General features: G+C 45.6%; 1 pseudogene; it reads right to left on the bottom strand.

The window, feature by feature from the left end:
- Positions 1-14837: 14837 nt before the first annotated feature.
- LOC109753433 (uncharacterized) lies at positions 14838-16828 on the bottom strand (annotated as a pseudogene).
- Positions 16829-17385: the final 557 nt, after the last annotated feature.

Here is a 17385-nt window from a genome sequence, read left to right as displayed (position 1 = left end):
ACAGATTCTCGACGAGCCCATCTAGTTTCTGACCCCTCTCATTCCTATCAGCAAAGGATCAATGACCTCGCCTAGTCCTCCCTCTCTTTCTCATGTGCTTGAACCGAAGTCACCGCTACTTATCTCAACAAAAGACATATGTTTTGTTTGGTGCTTGGGGGTGCTGCGCAAAGCAATATATTTCCATGTGCTAGCCAGGAGACGTTGGTAGGAGTATTGATATCCCGAAAGCATTTTTTGCAGGGCACACCAAAAGGATTTTGCTCCCGTATTGCACCTAGAAAATATGTCGCATATAAGTCTGCAACATGCATTAATCATGCAAGTACATGTTCTTGGGGAACTTTGCACGTGCATGACTTGTCTTTTTCATGACCAAACAAGAAGGAACAAACACAATAACATGCTTGTGCAGATGATATTTTTCATGACAAAAAACTGTTTATTGATAAACAAATAGAAAAGAGGGAAAACCTAGTGTCTACATTGAGTGATGTACACAACCTTTAATTTTTTACAAAGGGTTTATTGACAAAAATGAAGCATAAAAGTACATACAAACACAATAAGCACACACCTTGGCTCAACATAGTTAGAAACTTAGGATGCATACAACAAACACCAAACACACGGAAAAACACATGCTGGCAAAGAGCAAAGTCATACAAGACCAAAACTATACCTAAGCTAAGAATAAGGAAAAACACCAGAGCGATCATTACAATGATCGACAAACTACAACAATGACCATATCCGTCTCAATCCTCTTTGACACAGCAAGGACAACGATATTCTTCAAAAGCAGTGCCTTCGGGAAGGGAACGATGCTAAAGCGTGGTCGTCACCTAATCCAACACCAGAGGCCATTCTTGGTTTTCACCCTAAAAACAAGTCCGAGCATATCCAAATAATGCCTTCAACGAAAAACAACACGAAAACCCTGCTTGGCTCGGTTCATTTGAAGCTCGTTAAGCTCGTGAGCACTCGCAAGCGCTTGTTAATAGATTCTAATGTGTTATGATCTACAGGATGAGTGTGTAGATGTGTTTTTTAAGAAGGAAGAAGGTGACTACAAAAGGAAATGCACTAGTTTGTTGCCTCTAATGTAGATTAGATTGAATGAATAGCCTGAGGTGCTTCAAAAGATTTGTCACGTAAGATGAAAATATGTGTTTTGTTGTTACTAACGAGCTTAACGAACTACTCATAAAACTAGTTAGCTCGTTGGTTAAGCTTGTTAAGCTTAACAAGCTGAATCAATGATTGACTCTGTTTATCAGGAAGCGAGCCACGAGTTTAATAAGTCGAACTATCGAGCGCTCATTAAACTCACGAGCAACGAGCTTTCGGTCCAACCCTATTCCTCCAGTCTGTCATGTATCACTTGTTCTTCTAAGCCTACAATCAGGTCCATTTTCTTAGAGTTTTTTATTTGCTTTAGTTCACGTACATGATTACATTCTCGGCTCTAGACAGATTTAGTAAGAGACTGGACTTTCAACACCTAGTGCCCATACACCCTCTATGAACAGTAAATTCAAAAAAAAATCTGAAACTTTGGGGATCAAACATGACCAAACTTTGATATTCTTGCAAAGTTTCAGCCATAAATAACATTCGAGTAGCCCTCGCCTGGGCAGGAGGAAGCAAATTGGTTGCAAGATGTTCAAGTTTCTGCGGTGCTGCAATGACATATTTTCTGACAAATGATGCTTATTATTGACTCATAGTGTAGCATCAAGCAGATACATGGAACGACGGATACATAGCTAGGAGGAAATGGAGGTGTCAATGGCAGCAAGATGTAGGTGTGGATGGTAGCGAGATGTAGGACTACATCCTAGGTGGATGGTTGGGCGACTTTGTTGGTGCAGCTCCTCCTAAACCCTAGCCCTGGCTCTACCTCGCGCTCTCTCTCTCTGCGCTCAAACAACAGAAGAAGAAGGAAAAAGGGGATCAGAGAAGACAGTGGACACAGGGGTTTTGCCGGGGCACGAACACCTTTTTCTTTCCTCGAGCACGAACTCGACCGTGTCAACAAGTTACAGGGAGGATCCAGGGTTTTATACCCGCGAGCACCGGCCTGCAAGGCCACGCCTCGCACCTACTCGCTCCCCCACTCCCCTACGTCCCGCGCGCTCTGGCCGCGCCCGCGCATCACGCCCGAACGCGATCGCCACGGCCACCCCGTGCGCCCGACGCGGTCTACTCCTCCCTAATGCTCGCTAACAGAACCGTGTGGCCCCGCGCACACACACGCGAGCTCACGCACACACACACACACACACACCTACGCTCGGTCGCGCATGCACACACCCGAGCCCCTGCCGCGGGCCGAACCCGACGCGGCCACTGCAAGCACGCACGCCCACACCTCGTCCCGGGCTCGCCACGGCTTATTGCCCAACACTCTCCCCCTAAGCCGTGTCCTAGAGGCGACCGTTGTCCTCGACGTCGATGTCCGCCACCAGTGCCCGCTCCACCGCCGGCGCCTTCCGCAGCTCCGGGCAATCGCGCTTGAAGTGGCCGTGCTCGCCGCACTTGTAGCAGCGGCCACGTCTGTTGCCGCCGTCCCGCGTCGCCACGTTGCGCGCGTCGTCGTCGTCGTCCCGAGCTCCACCTTGGCGCCGCTCCCGCGCCCGCCACTGCGCCGCAGTGTACAGAAGCTGGCCGTCCGAGCGCTCGCCGCTACTTTGCCCGCGGCGACGCACGCGCTCGTCGAATGCGCGCAGCCGCCCGAGCACCTTGTCGTACGTGAGCTCCTCCAGCACGCAGAACTGCTCAATCCCGGCGATGACAGGGAAGAGACGGTCCGGCACCGTGTCCATCAGCTTTTTCACCAGCTCGGTGTCGCTCAGCGTCTCCCACAGGCTCGCGAACCTCGCCGTCATCCCCGCCAACCTGCCGGCGTAGACGTCCAGGGACTCGCCGTCTTCCATCTTCAGCCGGTCGAGCTCGCCGCGCAACATCGCCCTCCTCGCCGCGTGCACCCGTTCGGTGCCGACGAAACGCAGTTTGAGGGAGTCCCATACCTCCTTCGCCGTGAGCTTTGCCGCCACCTGCAGCAAGACATCCTCCGGCAGCCCCGCCAGGATCATAGCCCTCGCCATCTTGCACTTCTTCCCGTTGACCGCCGCGTCGTTCGCCGGCGCCACCGCTTCCCACAGCGTGTGGGCATCAAGGATTGCCTGCGCCTTGATCGCCCACACGGTGTAGTTCTTCGGCGAGAGCATCGGCATGTTCATGCACAGCGATCCACCCGCGCCGCCGCCGCCGTGTGAAACTAGCGCCATGGATTCCGGCGAGCTCCCCCGAACCCGACGCTCTGATACCAAATGTTGGTGCAGCTCCTCCTAAACCCTAGCCCTAGCTCTACCTCGCTCTCTCTCTCTGCACTCAAACGACAGAAGAAGAAGGAAGAAGGGGATCAGAGAAGACAGTGGACACAAGGATTTTGCCGGCGCACGAACGCCTTTTTCTTTCCTCGAGCACGAACTCGACCGTGTCAACAAGTTACAGGGAGGATCCAGGGTTTTATACCCGCGAGCACCGGCCTGCAAGGCCACGCCTCGCACCTACTCGCTCCCCCACTCCCCCACGTCCTGCGCGCTCTGGCCGCGCCCGCGCATCGCGCCCGAACGCGATCGCCACGGCCACCCCGCGCGCTCGACGCGGTCTACTCCTCCCCATTGCTCGCTAACAGAACCGCGTGGCCCCGCGCACACACACGCGAGCTCACGCACACACACACACACCTACGCTCGGTCGCGCACGCACGCACCCGAGCCCCTGCCGCGGGCCGAACCCGACGCGGCCACTGCAAGCACGCACGCGCACACCGTGCCCCGGGCTCGCCACGGCTTATTGCCCAACAGACTTGATCTGATCTGACCCCTCTTGTTAATTGTACTTCTTTTTCCAAAATATTAATGAAGATGGCAAAACCATGGTTGCTTATTCTCGAAAAGCAATTGGCAGTATATCCTTGGACTTATACTATATAAAGATATATAAGGGCAAATCAAGCGTTAGAACGGCAGAGAAAGAGTCTCATCGGCGCAATACCCATCCGGAGTCCGCTGTCCTATGTTGTCGTTGATTCTGCTCAATGGGCACCAACGGATATGGGAACGAAGGAAAGGGAGTCGGATCACCATAAATCTAAGCAAGCAGTCACAGAAGGAGAGAGACTATTGACGTTTTTCATATTTATTTCTTCCATCATTTATAGTTTTTCATTTGGGCAATCAAGAGATTCTCACCTATAAGCAGTTTAATCATAATCCAAGAGTTACATAAAATTCGTGTCAAACTTTAGATACGATAGGGCTAAAATTCCAATGTTTAAAATGTATAACTAAATTTTCATTTGACAAATTCCTATATTCTTGGAAAATTAAAATAAAATATCAAGTCCAATTAGAAAAGGCAATATATCTCCAAACGGCTCGAGTTCATCATCCAACAAGGGAGACGATCGATTATTGCCAGCATCAATCGATCATTATATACACTATCCGGCCGGTTGGCTTTCACTAGGGATCTCATAACGCGCGTGCATGCATTTTTTCGAGAAAATCTCCGCCATGATCGATTGGTTATGATCAGTGGCGGCGTCAGGATGGGCCAACAACAAACTACAGTGCCAAACAGTGCATACATGCTACATTCCACGAAAAAATTTGAGGCCATGGCCCGGCTTGCATGGAGCCTGGCGATTGCCGCTGATCGTGATGGCATGGCACCCAGCGCTTGAGTGTACGTGCGCAGTACCCTAGTTGAGTGCAGCCATGCATGGCAGCGTGCAGCTAGTCAGGCAGGCCTGTCACATTCGCTGGGAACATATACAAGCTTCCAGCCGCGGGCTCCATGTTACGCTGATCCATGGATTAGTTGCTTTGAGGAAACCTGCCTGATCTGCGGGGTCCCTGTCCGTCCAGGACTCCTGGTTACGTGAAAGGAAACAATGCATGTAAGATACTCCCTCTGTATCATCTTACATTTTGATACAGAGGGAGTAATAATTAACATGTTAGATGCACAAAACAATATGCATTCTCGTGCTCAGCGTGTGTTGCTCCTTTCATACTGGTGTGGTTTCAAATTTCATCCAAAGCACTTTGGACTTCTATTGCTTTTAGGATGCCCATAATGAATAGTATCATAAGTTCGTTTCACGTGTATCACTAGTATATGATACTACCTCTAAAATGCATAGTATCAGAAGTTAGTATCTTACATGACCTTATTACTAGCTAAATAACCCGTGCGTTGCTACGGGATGAAACAATATCTAAAGAGAGGTGACATATGACCGATACTCATCAGCCATGGTGGTGTCAACTATGTTGTGACGATGTTGGTGCATACCCGCTGCTGCCTGGAGAAGGGTGGCGAGATAAGGGGTGGGCTATGATTCTAGCAATCAACGACGGTTGCTGTCGATATATACAACAATCCAATGTCCGCATGTTGACAACGGATGGGGACGCTAATGTGTCATGTTGCATGCCCATTGATGGATAATAAGCATGGTCGCGCAACTTAGGACGGCTGCCGGTGTAGGCAGTCGAGACTTCACACATAGTCGTTGTGGGGCAGCCACCTTTGTGTCTTTCCAAAGCAGGAGGAACAGAGGAAGAGCGACTACCACCGAGAGTCGATGAGAGTTTTTCAAAGAAGGGGGAAAATCGACTTTTGACAATATGACGGTCAATCTGGGTGAGCCCTTCTTGTTATATCTTGATAACGCGTGATGGGCTCACCCAGCTCGAACATCACCGTAAGTCGAAATATCCGTGAGATAGTGTCCACCATATATACAACCACCAGAGAGAGCGTACATCATATATACGTGAGAGAGTGTCGATGAGAGTTGTTCTTGGAGGAAGAAAATTGACTTTTGCCGATGGCGGTCAATCTGGGCGAGTTCTTCTTGTGATATACATTTGTCACGCACGATGGACTCGCCTAGTTTGACCATCACCGTAAGTCGAAATAGCTGTGAGGGAGTGTCCACCATATATACCACCACCAGAGAGTGTCCACCATATATACGTGAGAGAGATGAGAGTTCTTCTTGGAGGAAGAAAATCGAATTTTGGCCATGGCGGCCGATCTGTGCGAATTCATCCTATGATATACATTTTTCATGCACGATGGACTCGCCTAGCTCGACCATCACCGAAACTTGAAATATCCGTGAGAGAGTGTCCATCATGATTAATTTGCTTAGAAGTGATCTTCGATGTTTGATTCTTATGCTATTTTTCATTGAGTGATGAACGGTGTTAGCACTGATTGATTCCGCGGCTATGGCTTCCTCCGAAGACGCAACTTCCATTAGGGTCAACTCCGTGATCAAGGAGAAGCATGCCGAGGACCGCTTCGTGACGCTCATTGAGAAGAGCCCACAACTGATCCTAATAAAGTATTTTGAGGATCTGGCCCAGAAGAATCCGCCAGCTAAGGAGAGGAAGGCCCCGCCACGTAAGGAGTGTGACAACCCAATGCCATTGAGTCCACCGACCTTCACTCCCGACGACGCTTGGTCCTCCACTGTGGTGGAATGCCTCCACATGCTCTGACTTCACGATCACTGGTTTCACCGACTACACCTCGAAGTAGTCCACCTATATAGTTTGGCGTTGATTTAGTGATATAGTCATGTAGCAGCTGATATGGACTTGGATTGCCACTTGTGATGCTTTTGATTGTATGAGTGATGAATGCTTACTTGGATTATGTATGATGTGATATTTTAACCTTGCATTCCTTCTCTGCCTCATTTTCTCTTTCTTTGTAGATGAAGTGGTATGCGGTGTACAGAGATAGGTGTCCAAGAGTCTACGATTCATGGTATGAATGCAGTGAAAAAGTATTTCGCTATGAAGGCAGCTCCCATGACTCATTCAATAGCTGAGAGAAGATGAAGTATCATTACAATCAGTATATGCTTAACATGAAGAGAAAATATGAATTAGGCTTAGGCAATGGTGCAAGCCAGAAACAGCTTATCGGGTTCAGTGGATGGAAGAACTTGATAATTCTTCTTCAATTCGTCATAATTGTGGTGTGTTGCTTTTATCGTGTGGTTGCATGTGGACATGCATTGACCACTTTATTATTTACTAAGTGGGCACTTGTACCAAAGAGCTACTCTGTGATTTCAAATTAAACTTGTGTGAACTATTTTTATAATGCTTATGTGAGTTTGTTCTTAGACTTTGCGACTTCAAATGCAAGTCTGTGTATTGTATATCTGTTTTTGCTGCAGCGATCCGAGAGAAAAGCAGAAGAAACAGAATTGGCAATTCGTGCCTGACTCCTTGCTAAGAGACAACCGACACACGGCAATATATTTTTTGTCACCATTTCCCTTTCCTGGTAATAGGAACGTGTGTTTTGTATTATGGGTTGTGTTATCCCAATGGCCACTTATGTATTATGGTACTTGCTTTTTGATGGAGACAACCTGATATGTTGAGGTTATGTGGCCTGCTACAGGCAAGGGATGTTCTGTACTTGGCCATTCTACTTATTATCTCTACTCTTCGAGTAATATGAGATGTTTGGATCATTATACTTTTATCTCTCTGGTAACTCTTCATTTCCATTCAAAGTTATTTATTGTTTTTTTACCAGGTTAGCTTAAACGAGATCAAGTGTGGTGCAGCAGGCCGACTTTCTATCTAGTACTCTCTCCGTCATAAAATAAGTGTCTCAAATGTACTTTATATTAAAGTTAGTATAGAGTTGAGACACTTGTTTTGGGGTGGAGGAAGTATGTGGTAGTAGCTTGTAGTCGTACCTAGACCTCGACATCATGTATATTCTAATCAGAAAGAAACCTAGAGACCCCTTTGTTGAGATTAGAAAATGGAGAAACATGTCTTATCTTTTTCTATGGTTCATCTGGACAAAATATTACATCAAATCATGATCTGTCGACCGTCATGACATTTTTTTTAACACACATAAAATCTGATGAAATGAGGAGGCTTCAGCATCCATGCGATGAAGGGAGGAGGATATATGAATTAAACTTAACTTTTAGGTGGAATACAACATATATAGATGAACACCGCTTTTCTCATATTAGCACGAAAATATTTTAGCGACACTAACTGTGAAGTAATTATCTATTTCTAGGTAATAAAAAAAGTGCATGCAAGAACTTAGAAATTACAAAGTGCTTGAGGTTCATTTTAAATAACACATGAGTTAATTTATTCTCACCAGAATCGTATCTTAAGAGTTAATGTCACGTGAAATATAATTCCCATTGTTTTACTGTTACAAGAAGTAAAAAAAGTAAAACAAGTTGTAACTTAAAGATAATTTGAAATAGCTCACAACAGACCGAAATAAGGAAAAAAAATGTTGCCCGCCACCATGCTAGTTATTCCAAGAACTCACTGATTTTTTTTCCTGTTGGCAACATCTTCGCATAGCAAGCTCGGTAAATGAAGCAGTTGACATAGCAATGTTCCATAGGATCATTCATGAGCTTACATTTGTAGCCTAAGAATTGCATCCTCAATGTATCGAGATGATACACCATCACTGCCCAGTGAACTAAAAGGATGAGCGCATTCTTGTGCGGGTGGGATCCTATAATTCTGCTGTCAGCACACCATGTCGATTGCACAAGGTTCTCGCTACCTTGTGGCACATCAATGAAGTTCGATCTCCTCGTCTGAGTTCCACGAAGAGTCAGAGTCATATGCTCCAGCTCTGTCCTCCTCCACATTACCATAGCCGTCATCCTCGATCAAGTTGACTGGTCCACCGCTGCTTCGGATAGCCCCCCATTTCGCCATTGTTGGCTTTAGTATTGAAAACGTAATAAGATCAGTGTGCGGCTTGACGTTGGCGTTGTGTGCCAGTGTCCAATCTATTTGACCATCTAATGATTCGGTTAGCATCCATACTTGAAGCTTCCTCAAGTGTTTAGATGTACGTGGAGCTCCAGGCCGTGGTTGCATGTCTCTGGTTACGAAAGAAACGCCTTCAACCACAACCTAGGCCAAAATCCTTTAGATGGTCCTTGGCCAACTGAGGGAAGTAATTCATCCAACGACAAGGATCCTGAAATTTGACAATCTCTTGATCTAACAGCGCAAAGCTCACCATTCCCATTGGAACGTCTGCACACCAAACTTGACGGCTATAGCGGCTCAGCGGGAGGAGGCAGAGTGGCGGCTTGCAGCAGACGGACCGCGACGCTCAACGGCACAGGCGGCTCAAGGCAGGTGGACCGTCAGTCGGAACAGAGCTGCACGGGGCGGCTGGCGTGAAAACGGTCATAGCAGAGGTGGGCCAACAGGCGAGGCCATGGTCGTGACGGCGGAAACTGAGTCCACATCCGGGTCCTGTTTCTTTTTCCCAAACAGCAACTTAGCAACGAGAGGAGTCTGCGAGGGCAGAAACGCGACAGAAGAGAGCCAGCGAAGCTACTGAGACGGAGAGAGAACCACGGCGGAGGCACCAGGGTTCGCAACCCCCTCACAAAGCTGCAGAGATCACCGACCCACAGGCAAAATACTCGAGAGATCATCGACCTAACATGTTTATACAACATGGTGGGTGTGTCATTTTTCTTTCTGAAGTATGATACTGTGATGTATCTAATATAATTCATCATTTTTCTCCATGACAATGTTAAGAGTTGACTTGCAGTACATATCTTTTTTTAACACAACAAAGACGCATAGACATGTTTGTACAACATGGTGGGTGTGTCATTTTTCTTTCTTAAGTATGATACCATGATGTATCTAGTATAATTCATCATTTTTCTCCATGACAATGTTAAGAGTTGACTTGCAGTACATATCTTTTTTTAACACAACAAAGACGCATAGACATGTTTGTACAACATGGTGGGTGTGTTCTTTTTTCTTTCTTAAGTATGATACCATGATATACCTAATATAATTTATAATGTTTCTCCCATGACAATGTTAAGAGTTGACTTGCAGTACATTTCTTTTTTAAACACAAGAAAGATGCATATGTTCATACATACGCACATACACTCACCCCCTATGAACGCACGCACACCCTACCCCCTATGAGCACCTCCAAGAGACTGAGCCGACACAAAGGCATCCATAGTCGACAGGAACGTCTCCTCCCACTGAACGCACATCGCCGGAAGACCTGGAATAAATCCAAGAAAATGCGAACGCCGGTGTCAAGGCTAGGACTTGAACTCCGGTGGGCTGCGGATACCACTCTCCTACTAGCCATCCAACCACATGTTGGTCCCTGATTTGCAGTACATATCATTTGTGTGTTAACATTGTATGAACTAGTTGGAACGAGAAGTGGATGTTATATCTAACCATCATATGTGAAATGTGAAAACGTATGGCAATCCTCATGATTTTGCAAACATATACATGTGATGAGTTTTCAAACTGCCGCACTAAGTTTAGATTTGCATTAAATTCAACATAATGTTTCTATTTTGGTTATTTTTAGGGTTATTTTTATTACGTTAAGCATTTCATATTGATTTTAAAGTGCATTGTCCACACCCAAGACTAAGCTGACAACTCATAACCCCAGCAGAGTCATTAATTGTTGGGGCCGAAATTGAGATTTAGTAATCCATTGTCAAATTTGCATAGTATGACATATTGAGATGACACAGAAGAAATTTTTATACCTCGCGGTGAGTTGGGAAACTACCATGTTGGTGTTTTTTCTTTTCTTTTATGCATGGCTGACAACAACTTCTAAAAAATGCAATACTATGACTTATCGCCACCCACAGTGGTACCTCTCCATTTGAAGGAAAAAAATCAAATCCAAAAGCTCTAGATTGTTATATTTCGTTTTCAGTTGTCAGTATTTGTGGAACATTTAATGTAAATCACTATTTTATGTGATACAATTGTTCATACCTACCATTTTTAGGTCCAATTGTGATGTTGGATTTTATTCCTACAAATTTTCCATCAGACTTTGTTTACACATTGTTCTCAAACACGTATGTAGCGGGAGCGGGGCAGAGTGGGCAGTGGCGTGTAGCGACTGGTGCATTTGGTTGAGCAAGTGTTTTACATTTGGCCACGAGGCATGGTAAAGGAATGTCGAACTCTCATGACCCATGCCCCTCCTATTTGTTGAAGGTCATGTGCACAACATGTGTTGTCGTACCAAACATGCACATCGTTCGACAAACTCCTTGAGATTGTGGTCCAAAGCGGCAAACGTCGATCTGGTTCAACCCGTGCTCGCTACGTACCACTTGCCAACAAGTCTGTCTTCCATAACTACCTTCCGTGGTAGAGTCATACCCTCATTTTTTTTTGAATTGATTTTTCTATTATCAGAAGACAACACATCATTGAGCTTACCTTTCAAATGTATAATATGTTCATTATAAATAAACCCTTGACCATGGTATTTCAATAAATATGTTATTATTGGCAAAAATATGAGTACATTTTTACATGTCTAGTCGCCCTGGTAAACACTATTCTAGTACATTTCTCATCCTCAATAAGACGATTAACTTAGGTTCTTCATATTTTTAGGATATTTATTTATCATGTTATTCTAACCATGCTTCATAGTTATAACATGTGGGGTGAAAAGTTGTAGATCACTTGAAGAAATATGGTATTTTTTACTTACATTAGACCATTTATTGTAAATCATTATTTTATGTGATAGGAGAGTTCATACCTATTTCATAGGTGCCTGAAATTTTCTCACACGTCAACTAGTCTGATTCGGTGATATCCAGACGTGGAGACTGATGAATCGGGTGGGGTTTAGGTTGGGGTGCCGGTGTTGGGAAGAGATTTGTTATTTGGGAGGTCGGGATCCACCAATGAGGAAACAACTCCCCACATGTCTACCTCGAAAATATTTTGGGGCCGTTCCCGCCCCCGCCGAAGAATCCAAATAGTTCTACCGCTCCCGCTCCAATAAGTGAGGTCAAATTGAGATAAGAAAAGGAGAGGCGGCGGCCGTAGATTTGGACGGACGGACGAGATCTTGTGTAGAGGGGCCACGATCCGTGGGAGGTGGCCATCCACCAATGAGAGCGAGCCAACAGAAAAACCTTTCTTTCTTTCTTTGGCACCCAACCCACCCCACCCGACATTCATTCCTCTCTCGTCTCCTCGACTCCCTCAGTCCGACCTCGCCGCCGCCCCACCCACCCACATCGCCGCCGCCGTCGAGCTCTCCCTCCCTCGGACCACGCCGCCGGCCTTCCCCATCCTCTCCCCTCCCCTCTCGTCGTCAGACAAGAGGAGACGAGAAGAGAAGACGTAGATCGAGAAGGGCGGCGGCGGCCATGGCACTCCCTCCCAGATCCGCGGGAACCGTCGTCAAGGGCAAGGGGTTCTTCGACCTGGGCCTCTTCTCGACGGAGGGCACGCTCGAGCACCGGGACAAGACCTCCGCGCCGGCCGTGCGCGAGGAGACGACGCCCAGATCGAGACCCGGCGCTCCACGGTCGCTCGTCGGGAGAGGACCGGCTGCTTCTGCTCGGCCATGCCCACGCGATGGAGCTTCCTCCACTTGCTTCTGCTCGCTCGCCTGGGACCCTACCTAGCGCAGCTGCTCCTCAAGGTAATCTCTCGCCATTGATGCGCCATCGGGCGGGTGGTTTACTTGCTCGCGCAGGTGCACGCACGCGTCCACCGGCGACGAACCCTAGCCGAACACGAGCGTTGGTTGTTGCTGGCTCTTCCTCGGAGCGGCCGTCCCCGGAGCATGTTTGGCTGGCTGGCTCTACGGCGGAGCTCTTCCTGTTTCCTCTGCCCCGACTACGCCTCCCCTGGACTAGGTGAACTGCTCTCTCTCTCTCTCTCTCTCTCTCTCTCTCTCTCTCTCTCTCTCTCTCTCTCTCGCTCTCGCTCTCGCTCTCTCTCTCTCTCTCTCTCTCTCTCTCTCATGTGTCCATGCCATCGTATACATGCTTGCTACTTGACTAGCCAATGGAAGAAAGTTGATTGTAAAAGTGGATCTTTTGCTACTGATGATACATGTGCTTGTTTTCTGGATCCCAAATGCACGATCAAGTTTGACGCATTCATTGTTAGGAGTATCTTGTAATCGTTTCCTGGACACCACACCACCCTGTAGGATATTTTAATACGCTGCTAAAATGACCAAATAATCCAGTTTACAATTTTTCATGCTGTCATGATGCACCATCGGTTGGTTGACTTGCTCGCACAGGTGCACGCATGCGTCCAGCGGCGACGAACCCTAGCCGAACACGAGCGCTTGTTGTTCCTTGGAGCAGCCGTCCCCGGAACACTTTTGCCTGGCTGGATGGCTGTGATCTGATCTCTCATGTGCCCATGGTCATCACATACATGTTTGGTGCGTGACTAGCTAGTGTAAAAGGGGTCGTTTGCTAGTGATGGTATGTGTGCTTTTCTGAATCCCAAATGGATGAATGAAGTTGAATTTAATACAGATGAGATAGATGGTGAAGTTGAAGTATTTGTTTCTAGGACTATCTTGTAATCATTTCCTGGACACCACACCATCCTGTAGGATATTTAAGATGCTGTTAAAATGACCAAATAATCAAATTTACAGTTTTTCACCCTGTCAATATGTCTATTCTACAGAGGTTTGTGAAAAGCTAATGCAACTCGGTTGCCTTGAATCTCTGCGACTGAATATCATTAGGAACTGTGCAAGGTCTTCCCTGATAGTAGGAAATGTACCATATTACTCAAGTCAAATTGATGCATGCTTTAAATAAATAAGAGCTTGAAAAATGCTGCATCTCTTTCCGTTATGCACGTTTATATGCATGACCCACTGTTCCTTAAGTCCTACTCCCTCCGTTCCAAAATAGATGACCCAACTTTGTACTAACTTTATGGTCAGACGCTCTTCTTCATTTTTTCTTGCCTTAAACTATATCTCAAAGTGTAATTACCTTTCATTCCCATTGTTCCTGCTGCTTCAAGAATGCTTGTGTTGAGTGCCTGAGACAGATTTCCTTCCTCATGCAGGTGGACGCACGCATCCAGCGGTGAACCCTAGCCACAGCAGCGCACACCGGCATTGCTTGTTGCTGGCCGTACCTTGGAGCAGAGCCGCCGCCGTCCCTAACAAGGGCCGCACGAAGCTCCTCACCGGTCTCCCCTGCCTGGGCCTCTGGTGCACTAAGTAAGCCCCTCTGTTCTGCTCTCTCTCTCTCTCTCTCTCATGTGCCCGGCCATGGCCATCGAGCCTTGGTTAATCTGTACTTGTAGATCCATCCCCATCAGCGGGTCTTTTTTGCTGCTAGAGACTAACTTGTAGAAGTGGATGTTTGCTAGTGATGCTTTATGTGCTTGTTTTCTGGATCACAAATGGATGATTATGATGTTGAAGGCTAAAAAGCATAGACACGGGACGGAAAGACGGGGATACGCATACGGGGATATGGGATACGGCATTTTCCAAAAACAGGCATTCGGGGATACGGCGAGTATATATAAAATATGCCATGTAATATAGAGTTAAGACAGAAAATTAATGAGAAAGAGATCAAAATAAAGAATAGACTAGAGTACTGCCCCATTTGGTGTCTCTTTTATCAAGTGCTTGATCGATCCTCGTCCCCCCCATCTCACTGCAAGTTGCATCTTGCAAAACACATCAAACACAAATTGTAAAGAAGATTAGAAGAGTAGAAGATATATTCTGTCCCACAATAAGAACACATGTTAAACAGTAAAAAAGATGTTTGCTTTGCTTACCCAACTTGCAATGCCATTTGGCTCCCAATTGCATAATGGTTTGGCAATCTCAACACCATATTTTAAATACAAACCAAACAATGGCAAATTGACAAGCTCACATAGTCCACTAAGAGTCTAAGAACATGACAAATAGCAAGGCTCATATGGCCACATAGTCTCATACACATATAGTTCAAATGGCAAATAGGTAGTTCATAAGTCGATTACATAACAACTACAAACATAAATGGAGAGAATGACTCATAGTCTCATTCTCTCATGGCTGAAGGAGTGAATGGAAGTAGACTCAAGTCAGAGAATCAATGATTTCCTCCTCCAATTCTGGTTCATCAAGTGAAAGATCTGCAGCTTCAAGCATGCCAACGCCAGAAAAAGACTCAACTCCATCACCCCCAACATCCCACATTCGGCTTGGCCTAGTTTGATATGCTTGAGAATTCCTTGAAAGAAGGCGATGGTTGTTGTGTGTGTACACCAAATCGGAAGCTCTAGCAGGTGTTAGCTTGTTTCTTCCAGAACTATGGATGAAACCATATGTGCTCCAATTCCTTTCACAGCAAGAGGAAGATGCAGGCTGCCCAAGTACCTTCAATGCAAAAAAATTAGTAGCCTTGTGCTGACTCCATGAGTACCCCACCATTGTTGAGGTTCAAAATCAGCTCTATCTTCAATAGAATCTGGATTTTCAAAGGCATTCATGAAAAGAGCAAAATCAGCAAATTCCTTCTTGATGGTTTTGAAATCCTCTTGATCTGGATAGAACTTCTGAAAGCACTTGTTTCTCATTTCTGTAACTTCATGGTCAGCATTAGGGCTGATACGGCCAGGGACTTCATTAATCCAAGCTGGACTATAGTACCTATATTATGAAGTAAATAAAATCAGCAACAGCAAGCATGTTCAAGTTAAAGAATTTGAATGAGAACCAATGAAGATTATACCTTGGGTTTAGTGAGTGAGCAAGACAATGTAAAGGGGTATTGCTCTTGGTCCATCGGGAAACAAGGATCTCTTTAATAATGTCATACAAGATACACTCTTCACCTTCCTCCTTTCCTTCAAACCTATAGATGGGCATTTTGACCTATGAAAGAAGCAACAAATAAAATCAGCATGCTCCACAAATGAAAACAACATGCTAATGAGTAATGAGTTGAAAGATGCTTGAAGGCTTGAAGCAATTAATCATTTACCTTCTCTATCATGGAATCCCACATTTCATAGATCAAATGGAGACATGGCTTGTCCGTGTCAGCCAACCTTATCATTGCATAAATAGGCTCGGTGAAAGAAACGACGTATTCAATTATGTCCCACCAAATATCATTGAGAACATGCTCCTTAACCCTTTGAGCTTTAGCTGTATCATCCTCCCTATAAGCAGCCCAATTAGGATGAACAACCATTTGAACAAGTGCAACCTTTATCAATAGAAGCCTCTTGAGCATGATCACGACACTTGCGAATCTTGTGTCTGCAATTTGAAGAAATTTGAGCTTGTTGAACTCGTGGAACATAGACCACCTCATGATATGAGTCATGACAAAGTTCTTGATAAAAGAAGCTTCCTCAGTCACCTCTTCGATGAACCAGAGATGGAAATTGTCTCCCTCGTTGTTGTTCGGATCACATATGTTCTTTAATGCAAGATTGAGAGTGTGCTCTATGCAAGGAGTCCAGAATATGTTCTTGTACTTTGCTTCAATCATCAACCCAGCAGCTTTGCGGTTTGCAGCATTGTCGGTCACCACTTGAACCACACACTCAACTCCAACTTCCTCGATCACTTCCTTTAGCTTCTCAAAGATGTATTCCTTGGTTTTTATCTAGCAATGAAGACAAATCAGCAAGCAATATATGCAACTAAAAGGAACAAAAGACAGTAAATTATGTAGGTACAAAGATTTTACCACTCCCTCGGTGTCAATTGCCATTAGGAACATTGGACCACCTTCTGTCACAGCCATGAAGTTTAAAATGGGCCGCCTTTGAGGATCAGACCACCCATCCGTTGCAATGGTCACTCCTTTGTAAGGCCATGTTGATTTAATAGGCTATAGGCTCCTCTGAATATGCTTCTTCTCTTGATCAAGAAGAGTTGTCCTCAATGAATTATATCCTGGAGGCACATACCCACCCAAGCTGTTGTTTGCAATGAAGGTGATGGCTGCCCTAAAGTCAGGGTTCCTTGCAAGATTGAATGGAAGCCCTACAATATACTCAAACCACCAAGGCAGCAACTCAGCATTCAACAAATCAGCAACACATAAATGATAAATCTATCCATGTTTGACAAGAAAAGAAAATATTGTGAGACAAAAAATGCACACCTGCAGTGTAAAGCATCCTAGCAATATGAGCATCAGCTTGTTGCCGGACTTCAGCATTAAAACTCTCTGCAATAGATGTTTGCTTTCTTTTTCTTGTTGGAGCAGATGCATCATAGGGGGGTAAAGGAATTGTATGCCTGGTTGGACCATTTTGAAGGAGTTGAGCAGCTGCTCTGTCTTCCTTGCAAAGTTGCTCAAAGGCAGCATGTGGTATTTTGTCACATGTAGCTACATCTTTCTTTGTTATCTGAAGAAGATGAGGCTTCACTCTTGAATAGCTGCCTGGGTAAATTTTCTTGCAGAAATTGCAGCGGAAC

The sequence above is a fragment of the Aegilops tauschii genome, chromosome 1 (genome assembly GCF_002575655.3).
Source record: "Aegilops tauschii subsp. strangulata cultivar AL8/78 chromosome 1, Aet v6.0, whole genome shotgun sequence".
Lineage (NCBI taxonomy): Eukaryota > Viridiplantae > Streptophyta > Magnoliopsida > Poales > Poaceae > Aegilops > Aegilops tauschii.
Note: the sequence above shows the minus strand (reverse complement) of the source record. Positions and strands in the feature narration are given on the sequence as shown.